Genomic DNA, 12,299 nt, shown 5'->3' with positions numbered 1-12,299 from the left:
CTGGTGCAACCATTATGGAAAATAGTGTGGAGTTTCCTCAATAAATTAAATATGGAACTGCCATTTGACCAGTGATCCCATTTCTAGGAATATATCCTAAGAAACCTGAAACACCATTCAGAAACAATGTATGAACCCCTGTGTTCATAGCAACAGAATTTACATAGCTAAGATGTGCAAATATCCTCAATGCCCATCAGTAGATGAGTGGATATAGAAGCTGTGTTATATTTACACAATGGAACATTATGTGGTTGTAAAGAAGGATCTCTTACTCTTTGAGACATCATGGAGGGACCTGGAGAGTATCATGCTAAGGGAAATAAGTCAGTCAGAGAAAGACAAGTTTCACATGATCTCACTCATATGTGGAATCCACTGAACAAAATAAACTGAAGAACAAAATAGATCCAGAGACACAGAAGCATGGAACCAACTGTGCAATCTCAGAGGGAAGGCTTGGGTGGGTGGGATGAGATCAACCAAAGAACTTGTATGCACACATGCATAACACATGGACACAGACAATAGTGTGGTGAAGACCTGGGGTGGGGGATGGGGACGGGCTAGAAGGGGTCAATGGGGAACAAAAAGGGATATATGTAATACTTCCAACAATAAAGAAGTGTCACAATCAAATGGTTTGGAAAAAAGAGCCAAGACTGCTCAATGGAGAATGGACAGTCTTTTAAACAAATGGCGTTGAACGGCAATATCCCCATGCAAACAAATGAAGTGGACTGAAACTTATACCATATACAACAATTAAGGCAAAATGAATTGAATTCTAAAAGTAAGACCTAAAACTATAAAATTCTTAGAAGAAAATATAGGGGGAAATGTTATGACATCGGGTTTGGCAGTGATTTTTTAAATACGACACTAAGAACACTGGGGAAAAAGAAAAAAACTAGATAAATTGGATTTTATCCAAGTGAAAAATTTCTGCTTATCAAATGGCACAATTAACAGAGTGAAAGGTGACCTATGGAATGGGAGAAAATTCTTTGCAAATCATTTATAAGATAAGGAGTTAATATCCACAATATGTAAAGAACTCCCACAACTCAACAACAAAATCAAATACCTTAATTTAAAATGCGCAAAGAACTTGATAGACATTTCTCCAAAGAAGTTATATAAATGGCCAACAGCACATGAAAACATGCTCAACATCACTATCATTAGGAAAATGCAAATAAAAAATCTAGGAGTTGGAGTCGTTGCTTGTGATTTGGGGTGTGGGTAACTCAGCTGAGATAGAACAATGCTCTATATGGTACCTTTGATTCATCCAAAGGCATCTCCCATCAGAGATGGCACCTATCACCTCTCAGCCAATGTGACTCCTTAAAAGAATAAGGCAGGTCTATGTATCACAAGACAAATGCCTGGGGATCTGAGCGCTCAGAGAATGTAAGGCCCCAACTCTATAAATGAGAGAAAGCACAGACTTTCTCAGGTGTCAGTTAAGAATTGGGGTTTGGTCATGGAAAGACATAGAATGAAAGTCAGAGACCATTCTGAAGTTCTCCTGGTTCTTCCCTGACCAGCTGAATGAATGCCTGTCTGATCAGAGGCCATTCTTTCAGGATGCATGGTCTTTCATCACCCTGCTTAGGTGTGTTTCTATGAGGCATATTTTCCAGGGCATCCTAGAGACTGGGGGTGGAGCAGAGCTAACACATGGGTCCCAGGAACAAGCCAGTGGTCAGTTGAATACCAGGCCCTGGGCCCAAGGGTTGGGTCAGGATTTTCCAGGTGAGTATGACTGACATGAGCCAGTGAGCCAATAAATGATAGAGCAGAGTCCAAGGCATGAGCTTGAAAAACGTGAAGGGGACAGGCTGGAGCTGACTGGCAGCAGAACTGTGGCTCTGCCCTTGGTCACTAAAGTCATCCTATCTGCTGAGGGCAGGGGAGGGGAGGAGGACTTGTGCAGATGCAGAAGGGGTGATGGATGGCAAGAGGGGGCAGCGATTGCTGACATTCTGGCCCTTTTGGACCATTTGTGTTTGGTGGTTCTGAGATAGAAATTTGGAAAAAACTTAAAATTCTTCTGTATGAGAAAATTATTATTAATACCCAGGGCTTCAGACCAATTGAATTAAAGATATTTCTCTAGAAAGCAGCAAATAATCTGAGAAATGGGTCTCATTCCCTGGAGAGAAAGGGAGCCTGTCCCAGGTGGCTAGAATTCTAAAAACTCGGCATCAACTTCCCAAACTCTAAAGAGATTTTGGATCATTCATTGTTCATTCAATCACCATTTATTTCTTCTTCATTCATCAAAAGCAATTGAGTGTATTTTTACATTGTCCCTGAATTGGTTGCAGGTGTAGAGTGAGGAATAAGGACGCGATGTTCTTTCCTTTCTATCCAGTGGGAGTAACACCAACACACAGGAAACAAATAAGTGGTTTCGAGTCCAGTGCAGGGAGGGACTGCAGGGAGGGGTGGATCAGCCACCTGAGGGGAAGGCCTGGGCGTTCCCAGCACTGACTCTGATAGTTACTGCAGGTAATTTAGTTTTAGTGTAAAAACTGATTAATTCTCCATTCGCTATCACTCCCCAGACTAGAATCTCTCCCTCTGAGTTGAGGGCACCTAAGAAGAAAGGATCTGAACCAATAGTTGGTCTAGGGAACCACGGACACCTAATAGGCCCTGGGGTGGAGGAGAAATGGGCTATGCAGAACAACCTTGAGGTACTCTGCTCAGCTACTAAGGGCCTGAGGGACTCTGTTTTAGTGACTGCATTTCCCCATGCTTCGGTTTCCCCTCACTGAAGGAAAGTGGATATTTGGCTATCAAGTTATCAGTGTGTTACCTGTAAAATAATCACAGTATCTGACCTGAATCTTGGGATAGGGAAGCTGTGCAAATAAGAGGCATCTGCTATTAATCAACTCCAAGAGAAAATCTCCTGGGTTGATCCCTGGTGTATGAGAAGCTGCCAGAAGCATTTTGTCATCCTCTATTTCTCCCCAGGGATGCTGACCTTTCTGTGGACTCTCCTAAGTCCACCAGAACAGTTAGCTAATGATCTGGGGACCTTGTCTGCCTGTGATTTCCACACACAGTGTCAGGTGAAGGACCAAGCTCCTTCCCTGCCCAAATGTGCCTGTTGGTGCCGAGCCCTGGCTGGTGATTAGCTCAGGAGCCCTGTGAATCAGGCAGTTGTGAAACTGTTACCCACTCAGCCCTTCCCAGGAAGGCAAACCCAACCTAACACAGGCTCCCCAGGGTTTCTAGAGTCAGGATCCCTGGGACAGGGGTCTGGGGAAGGGCTGCCAAGTGGAGCTTCTCTGTGAGGATCCCCTGCAGAGCCTGTCTCAGGGTCATGGTCATGGGGAGGGGCCCAGGGACTTGGACTGAGACTGGCCTCCCTCTGCTGAGCGACTCCCATCAGACTGGCCCTTCTCTCTGTGGAGAATGTCTGCAGGGCAGGAATCGGGTAAGGGAACTCTGATCTTAGGAAGTTTGTCTCCATTGTGTGTGTCCTGCACCAAATGCCCAAACCTAACCTGGGACGTGAGACAGAGGGGGATGGAGGAGAGTCCAGGGCTGTCAGTCCTGTGAAGTAGAGTTCACCCCAGCCGACACCCAGAGGTCAGAGAGCAATCACTCACGGTATACATTAAGCTGTCCAAATCCTCTTTCATTTTTTGAATTGTGAAGGAGGGTGACCACGGTGTACATTCCTGTGTCTCTCAGGGTGACCTTCTTTATCAGCAAGCATCCTTCCTTGTTTATTGTCTCTCGACCAGTGTATTCAGGCCCTCTTCTGATGTCGTTTATGTCTAATGAAAAAAAATGCAATATAACGACTATCTTCCGCCCCTTCGCCCGATACCAAAAATAACCTGAAGCATCAGGAGGGTTATTGCGGATAGGCAGAATCACATCCTCCCCTTCAGCAGCATTGGTGGACACAATCGCAAGTTGGGCAGTGGTGGGCAGGCTCCAGAAAGTAAAGAGTAGGATTAGGAAATAAGAGAGAAACTGATCAATATTTGCATCTATGTATTGGGATGGAGAGATGAGGCCCTGGATCTTGAGCACATCTCTTCATCTCTCAGCCTTGGTGCGTGTGTCAGTGTGTGTGTGTCTGTGTGTGTGACTCCTGTGGTTAAGGTCAGCAGCAAGGCCACCATTATCTGGGACACTGTTCTTTTCCCTTTTTCAAATACACTTCCCTAGGTTTCTGTCCGGCCCACCCCCTCACTGCTCACATACCCCTGTAGACACTCAGGGGCGTCCTTGGGAGAAACCTTTGCTGACCACCTCCTGTAAAGACCCTCTGCTTTCACTGTCTCACCTGTCCCTGCTCTGTTCCCTTCATGAAAATTGTGGGTACCTGACATCACATCCAGATCTTTCCTTGACTGTCTCCTCCAGATAGAACATACAAGCAGGAACGTGTCTGATCTTGCACCCCCAGTGCCTACAACAGTCTACAGATGCTGCAGTCACAGTTCCCAGGGTTGTACATCTGCTGGGGTGTATGTGCCAATTTCTGAGGTTCATGGTAAGAACAATGTATAGCGCCCTAGGTTAAGATTTTTCTCCTGTTGCCTGAGGTAAATTATTATTATTGTCATCAGTTTTCAAAATTCATTATTCAGTGATGAACAACTTAGGAAAGGAAGAGCCATTGAGGTTTTCCTGCCCCGCAACACTTGCAGATTATGAGATTTTACTGCTTCTGAACCCTCTTTGCCATCCGACTCTGTATCCATGTCCTCTCCCCTCAGGTCCAAACAGAAGCCCTCCCTCCATTCTCAGAGCGCCGTGCTCCCCAGAAGATCCCAGCCAGTCTCTGTCTCCCATGCTCTGGGGTCCACACATAGGAACTGTCTGCTCCTTACCAGCCAGCAGGATTCCCTGCCTGGAAACAAGCCATCTGCGGGCAGGGGCTGAGGGAGAATCCATGGTGTCTGCTGCCTGCTCTGACCCTCGCTCTGTAAGAAGAACTTGAGGTCCAGTAAAGCTCACAGGCACCGCTACCTGGACTAGTAGAATCTGCTATCCCTACTCAGCATGCACTGAGTCTCCTCCTGGGACAAGAGCACTTTTCTAGTCATGTAGGTTGGGGCGGGGCCTGTGCCCAGGATGCTTCCCTCATTTTGCCAACTGTTTCCCCTTTCCAGTTTACCTTTACTCTATTTTGGTTCCCTGGAAACTGCTGAAGCCTCTGAGAACATACACACACACACACACACACACACACACACACACACACACACAAGCTGTGTTTGGAGAAGCACTAGCCTGGGGCATCCTATTTCAGTCATTCCGCAGCTTCCTGTCAGTTGCACAGTAGCCTCCCTTACAGCCCTCCCTCTTTTGCATTTTACTTTTCTCTTCAGAGCGAGAGTTTTGGGGATACCTCAAAAAAACTTGCCACGCGAATGTCACCCCAGCTGTTCATCAGATCAAATTTATTTCTGAGAATAAAGAATATGCGTCGGATCACCTGTGAAACTTTGTAAAGATTCCGATGCCCAGGTGACACCTTAGATGCTGCTTCAGCAGCTGTCCAGCTAATGTGGATGCCCAACCAGAATGCGATCTATTGATGTGGTGATGGGGCAGCTTCTCCACCTCTCCTGTGTGCAGGGAGGGTCTCCAGATCCTGTTAAAATGCAGATTCTGACTCAGCAGGTGTGTGGTGGACCAGAGACTCTGCATCTGAGGAGCTGTCAGGGGAGTGGATCTTACTGTCCTGTGGAGCCCACTTGCAACAGCAAGGCTAATAGAGCCACGTGCCCCCTGAGAGGATGACCCTTTCATCCCAGCATTGGCCTCTGCTGTGTCTTGGCCTTGGGTCTGTCAGCACCACACCGAGAGCCCCAGAGGCCCCAAACTGGGGATTATTTCTGTGACACAGACACCCAGCTGGGCACCGGGTCTTCCCCGTGTTATCAAATGCTCTGGGAAGGTTGTATTTCCTCCGAGCAGGAAGGCCGCAGATTATGGTGGTGAGAAGGGGTGAAGCTGGGTGGTTACTGCAGAGGGGACTCTCCCTCTATCTCAGGTTGCCACCAGCCTGGCCTTTGCTTCTGGGGACAGAGACCCAGGACCAGGAGTCTCAGAAGGGTCTGCAGTTCCTGGGTGTGAAGAGGAAGATATCCTGCGTGTCCTAGGAAGAGAGGAATGTTGTGGGAGCTCAGGTGGCTGTGGGCTCCCTGGTCCTCCAGGAATGGTTTCAGGGAGACCCTCTCTCTCTATTTCTGTCTGTTGAGTCTGTCCTTGTGCTCATTGACCTTTGGGGCAGTCTCTGTTTCTGGCCTGGGAGACATTCGTCTGTTCACCCCGCCTTGCCCATGGGTGGTGCCAGGCTTGGTGGAGGCAGGGAGAACAGCACAGAGACTCCTGAGAGAGCAGTGTTCCCAGGTCCTGCCAAGGTAAGAAACCTGCGAAAACACGAGTTTGAGTGAAACTGACGTCAAATGCCTGAAAGCAAGATCTCAAACCCTGAGAAGAACAGCAGTTTTGCAGCTTATTTTATACATTATTAGAGGTTCAGTGCATGAAATTCATGCACAGGTACAGTCCCTAGGCCTAGCCTGCTATTAGGACCATCTTCCCCAGCTGCTGGCAGCCGGCCCCACCACCCTCCACCACCCATTGCTGGTTTCCCATTCCCCATGGGGCAATCGGGGCCTGCGGGCTGGGGGCAGCTCCTGTGTTGGGCATCTGCCCATGGTGGTCAGTGTTCATCATAGCAACTGGTCATTAGACTGTTAGGCTGACTCGCATATTAGCCTTTTATTATATAGGATAACCAAAGGAGAAGATTACCACAAAGTTGTGTGAAATCCATTCAAAGGTGATATAAAGCATATCTGGGAAATCTCTAGAATTGAATAAAAGGCAAAATGGAGAAATACATATTATTTTTACATGGAAGGTTCTGGAGAGTTAACATTTACAGCACTTGGAGTGGCTGTGCAGGGACCAGGCAACATGAGGGGTCTGTTGTCTCCTATTCTGGTGCCAGAGGTTCTTCCTTCCATTGGTCTACCAAAGAACATTACTATGATAGGTCAAAGGTATGTTATCCAAGATGCCTAAGTACAGGGCACAGGGCTCCCTTAAGGCACATACTCACCTCTGGCCCTCAATTTGGTCCTCACCCCCAAGCCTGCCCTGCATTCCCAACTTTCTTCAGGCTCCATGCCAATCCCTGTTCTAGTCTGACTACCCTGCGACTCCAACTCCCTTCCTGACTCAAATCCCCAAACTCCCTAAGCTCATCTTCTGTGTTCATGGTGTCCCCATCCAACAGTCCCTCATTGTTTCCGGACTCCTAGCTCCCCACAAAATGCTCATCTTCTTCTCTCCTTTACTCTCTATAGCCTGTCCACTGTCCCATGTCTCCTGCCAGACTGTACATCAGGCGCTTCAGCTTGCCTTCAAGAACTGAGTCTTCAAGAACCTTATCCTTTCCTCCAACCCTGTGTCTCATCCCGCACACCCTTCCAAGTCTGGGAGAATGGCAGCCCCCCCCCCACACACACACACCACCAAAGCAGATCCAGTGGCTCTTTAGTCAAAAGATAGGTCAGCCCCTCATTCATATTCCTCAGGCCCATCCTCAGCCCTTCCCAAAAGAGCCCACCTGTAGGGCACCCTTAGATCCCCTTCTCCCAATACTCTTCTGGCTTTCCAACTTCTAATCTTGACTCTGAGCCAACCCTAACCCTTCAGGGCGCCCATCTATACCCATCTCTGCTTACTCACAATCCACATCTGAATGGATCTCCATGGATTTCAGCCAACCACCTCAGAGGATAGATCTATTTCCCTTTTCCCATGATCTGTGGACTCTCTAAGGAGAGGCATGTGGAGTTTGTAAAAACATTGAAAAAAGATTCAAGACACTGATGTCTAGCCTGAGCCCCAGGTCACAAAGGGCTAGACACAGGATCATCCATTGCAGGTCTGCAGGTGGCTGATGAGACACGGACCTCTTTATTTGCTGGAATTGTTGAGTTCCATGACAGAATATTGCTCAATATGTGAACATTTGTTGACTCAATTCAAGTCTTCTAAGGATTTTCTACCTTCACAACAAATCTGTTTAAACAGTGCAAAACATTTATTCAGAGTTTAATAACATAGAGGAGGGAAGGTGTGTCATTCATATTTCAAATCCAAAGTGAACAGCTCACTTTCATAGAAACTGATAAGGTTGGTGATGTCACACTGATAATCCCCAGCATCCTTCCTTCTCACAGGGACTATGGTGAGGGTTCTGTTGCTCCCGGACAGCTTCATGCTCTTACAGACTCATGTTATTGAAGAACCAGTGGGTGAGGATCACAGTTGAGTAGTAGGTAAAAACCACAGCATCCTCATGCTCTGTGACTGTGGTGTTGCTGGCTAGGAAGGTGGGCACTCTTGGGGGCTCTGTGAAAAGACCAAGGACTGATGGAGAGTGGGCTTGGGACTTGGGGTCCTGCTACATTCTGAGACATCTCAGCTACTCACAGTCCACAGTGAGCTCTGTATAGGTCACCAGAGGATGGTCCTGACCTCTGCAGAATTGTCTTTGTCTAGGTGACAATGTGTAAGGAGGGGGCTGCACTTCTTCTCTGACCCCACATAACCCCAGGGTGACCCCTGACCTGTTCCCCCATCCACTTTTATTGCAGAATTATTCACAACAGCCAAGAGGTGGAAGCAACTCTATTTTTCATAGAGTAACATAAAAAATGTAGTAAATACATATACAATGGTAACTTAGTCAGCCTTATAAAAATGTTAATTTTGGATAGTATGCTCCATGAAATAAGCCAGTCAGAAAAAGACAGGAACAGTGTGCTCCACTTATATGTATCTCAAGTATTCAAATTTCAGAAAACAAAGAATGTTGGTCACTGCAGGGTACTTGAGGGATGAGGATATAGGACATTGTTATTCAATGGGTATAGGTTTTCAGTTTCACTATTGAAAAAGTGCTACAAATTTGTTTTTTAGCAAAATAAGAATATACTGTATATATATTGCTACTAAACTGTACATGGGTTCAGTATATTGGTTCACGATGGTAAATTTAATGTTATGTCATTTTAAATACAATTAAATAAAGATTTGTAAAGGGAAAAATTTGGGGTTAAAAACCCCGAGGCTTTTGAGAATATCCTGCTTCAACCAGAAAATTTCTAGGCGTGGTAAGTATAAAGTGTGTGTATTTTAAGAGTTCATTTCCAGTTTCCAGCTGCCTTTTTCAGCCTTAGGCAGTTGGTCTTGGTGTCTCTGAGCCCCTCCAGAGCCTGTGATGGTGGAGAGGACCCAAAGCTCCAATGACTCTCAGTAGCTGAGGACCCAGGTGGTGGTGGTGGGGGGGGAGGTTTGGCAGGGCTGGGAAGACTGGTTAAGGAGATTGAGTCTGGTGGGCTAGACAGATCAAATGTTCCAGAGAGCTGAAGAATCTCAGGTGTAAAATAAAGGACCAATGAGGACCGGGATGAGGACGAGGGAGACATCTGAGATGAGCCGTGTTTGGGATTTTCCATCTCAGTTGTTCTGTGTGGCCATTGAAGTTCTCCTTGTGCTTAAGGATTCACAGTTCTTACTCTGGGGAGATGGCTATAAGGTGGGTGAAGGAGGCAGCAGGAAGACCAGTTAGGAGACTGTTACAATAACCTCAAGTAGGAGTAATGGCGGCTTGTTTCTGAGTATTTGTGTTCTATCTATACTGTGTAGACCGACTGCAAAGGTACTCATGGATTAGAGATTACTGCGAGAGCAATAGAGGCAGCAAGGATAAAGCCAAGATTTCCTGGAAGGATGGATTTGACCTTGAGTAAGAAGAGGAGGATTTGGGGAGGATCAGGTTGGGAGGTGGGGAGGATAAAGATCTTTGTTTTGCACATGTTACAATAGAGGTGGCCCAATTATGTATAGGAAAGATACCCTGGATTGGCTTAACTCATTCTCTCCTAAACCCCTTGGAAAAAAACACCAAAAACTCAGAAGCTGAAGACAGCAAATCCTGGAATCTCTGACAACAGAATTGAAGTGTGAGTTTTGAAGAAGGGAGGTGGTTGTGTGCGATGTGGGTTGTGACTCTCCCACACTCAGGGCCATGGAGCTGGTGGGTCCTGGACTGTGGCTACAGAGGCTGCAGAGGGACTGTTGCTTGAGACCAATGCAGCATGTCCATTTCCCAGAGTTTCATCAAGGAAATAACAGCAATACTTTAGCAAGTCAATTCTCCAGTCCTTCCCTTAGAGATCATTTGGGAAACTGCAACTTTAGTCTGCTTCCCAATACAGAAAAATGCAGTTAAATAAGTAGTACTTTTCTAAAAAGGAAGGCCAGACCTCTTATGTTCTGGTTAATGAAAAGAGAATTGTAATTTTTTTCTTTTTCAGTTTATATAATTTTATTTTATTTCTATCACCATTTATTTTAATTTTATCTTCCTGTTATAAAAAACGTAACAAAACAAATACAAAGAACATTCCAGTGCCCATTATATATCATTTGGACAAAAAGCCAAGTCGTTTGGGCTTCTAGGACAGATCTTAATCAGTGTGTAAGACCCAGAGAAGGTAAATTGTTTTGAGGCAATCATCTACAACCCAAGGAGATTTTAACTCCCCCTGCAGGTGGAACATGAAATAGTTATTCTATGTCTGATATTCACACTGTAAGCAAAGCCAGGTCCCAGCTCTCTCCTTTTGGATGTTCTTTCTTGGATTTGTGACAACACTGAATGTTGCCATGATATGCCCTGTGTCTCTGTGTGTTCTGATAAAGGTCAAAACAGGAAGGTTCTGGTTTCTTTGGGCCATACTGAGGATATCTGCCCCAAACAATGAGAGCCCTCCCCTTCCCCCACCCCCCCCGTTTGAACCAAAGTCTTCTTTAAATTACATTTTTTGAGTTTATTTAGTAATTTTTTACTTCTTGGCATTATCTACTGCAAGGTCTTTCCTCTTGTAAGATGAAAACTCAGCTGCTTTCTTTCTCATTACTTCTCTCTCTCTCTCTCTCTCTCTCTCTCTCTCTCTCTCTCTCTCTCTCCAGTATTTTTCTAAAGACCAATATTTAGTGTAGGCATATTGTGTCTGCTTAATGCCATTAACATTTGAGCCAACTACCTGAGATTTCTTTAAGTTTGAATCTCCACAGTATATCATATACAGATAACCTTCCTTCTTTAAGCTACAGAGTGGGCATGGGATGGTCCTGTTCATTAGACACTTGTAATGACATAAATAGAGTAGAAAAGGCCAAATCCTTCTCTATATCCCTTCACAGCTTCTCGAGGTTTCCTTGCTGCTGTGCTGCCCTCTGATGGTCACATTACAGAATTTTTCCAACCCATGGTCACGCCTAGGGGCAGAACTATGAAAAGTCATATGAAAGTTCTGGGTTCTTTGCTCAAATTAAGAATTTCAGGATGACAAAAGCATTCTATTTAACCTACAATAGGCCCTTCTAAGTGGCTGCACAAATTACTAGCCCTTGAAGCCAGCCCTACCTATCAGGGCAAATGGATGTGTTCATTCTCCAAGTTAATTAATGTCAAACTCAAGTCATCAAAATGGTGAGAACTAGAGTCTTTCCTGCTAAAGATGAACAAAGCTGTAAGTTTCTAAATGCCTTAGGAAGACACGTGTGCTCCAAAGTGTGGAAGTGATGCCTGCTAATGTTGATGCTCTAACACAATGACATCAGCGACAACAGTGACACCAGAGACAGGATCAACTCTTGTGATCAGCAGTTTAAGCAAAGCATGAGCCATAGGGCCATCCACATCTGTGACCATTCAGGGATCTGCCACATCTATTGCTCCACTAGTCTGGGCCATGCTGGACATATCCTCCAGAGAAAAGGACAAGTTGCTAATTGATGTTAGAAGAATGAAAGGTGCTTTGTGAAACCTCTGGTGAGACCTAATAAAATAATTACATGCAGACTCCTAGGGTGGTGAGGAAGGCCATATCTTCTACAGCAATAAAACAACAGCTCCCAACAGGCTTCTAGGCCTGAGGAGAGATGGAGAGTCTGAACGTGGGCTGTAATGTGATCAGGTAGGCAGAACTGCTCATCATAACCTTGGGTTGAATACACCCACCAACATAAGTTCAGGTGAGGAGAGAAGCATCTATCACAGACGGAAGTGACACATCCTGGATTAGACAAGGACAGGTGGCCACCATGGGTACCTACCACTCCATCCCTGTGACCTACCTGTGAAATCACAAAAAGTTACTTTGACTAGTCAACAAAGAAGGAAAATGCTCCACACACTCCAAGTTCATGCCAGCCCTCAG

This window comes from Plecotus auritus, assembly GCF_963455305.1.
Source record: "Plecotus auritus genome assembly, chromosome: 10".
Lineage (NCBI taxonomy): Eukaryota > Metazoa > Chordata > Mammalia > Chiroptera > Vespertilionidae > Plecotus > Plecotus auritus.
This window is presented reverse-complemented; position numbering follows the sequence as displayed.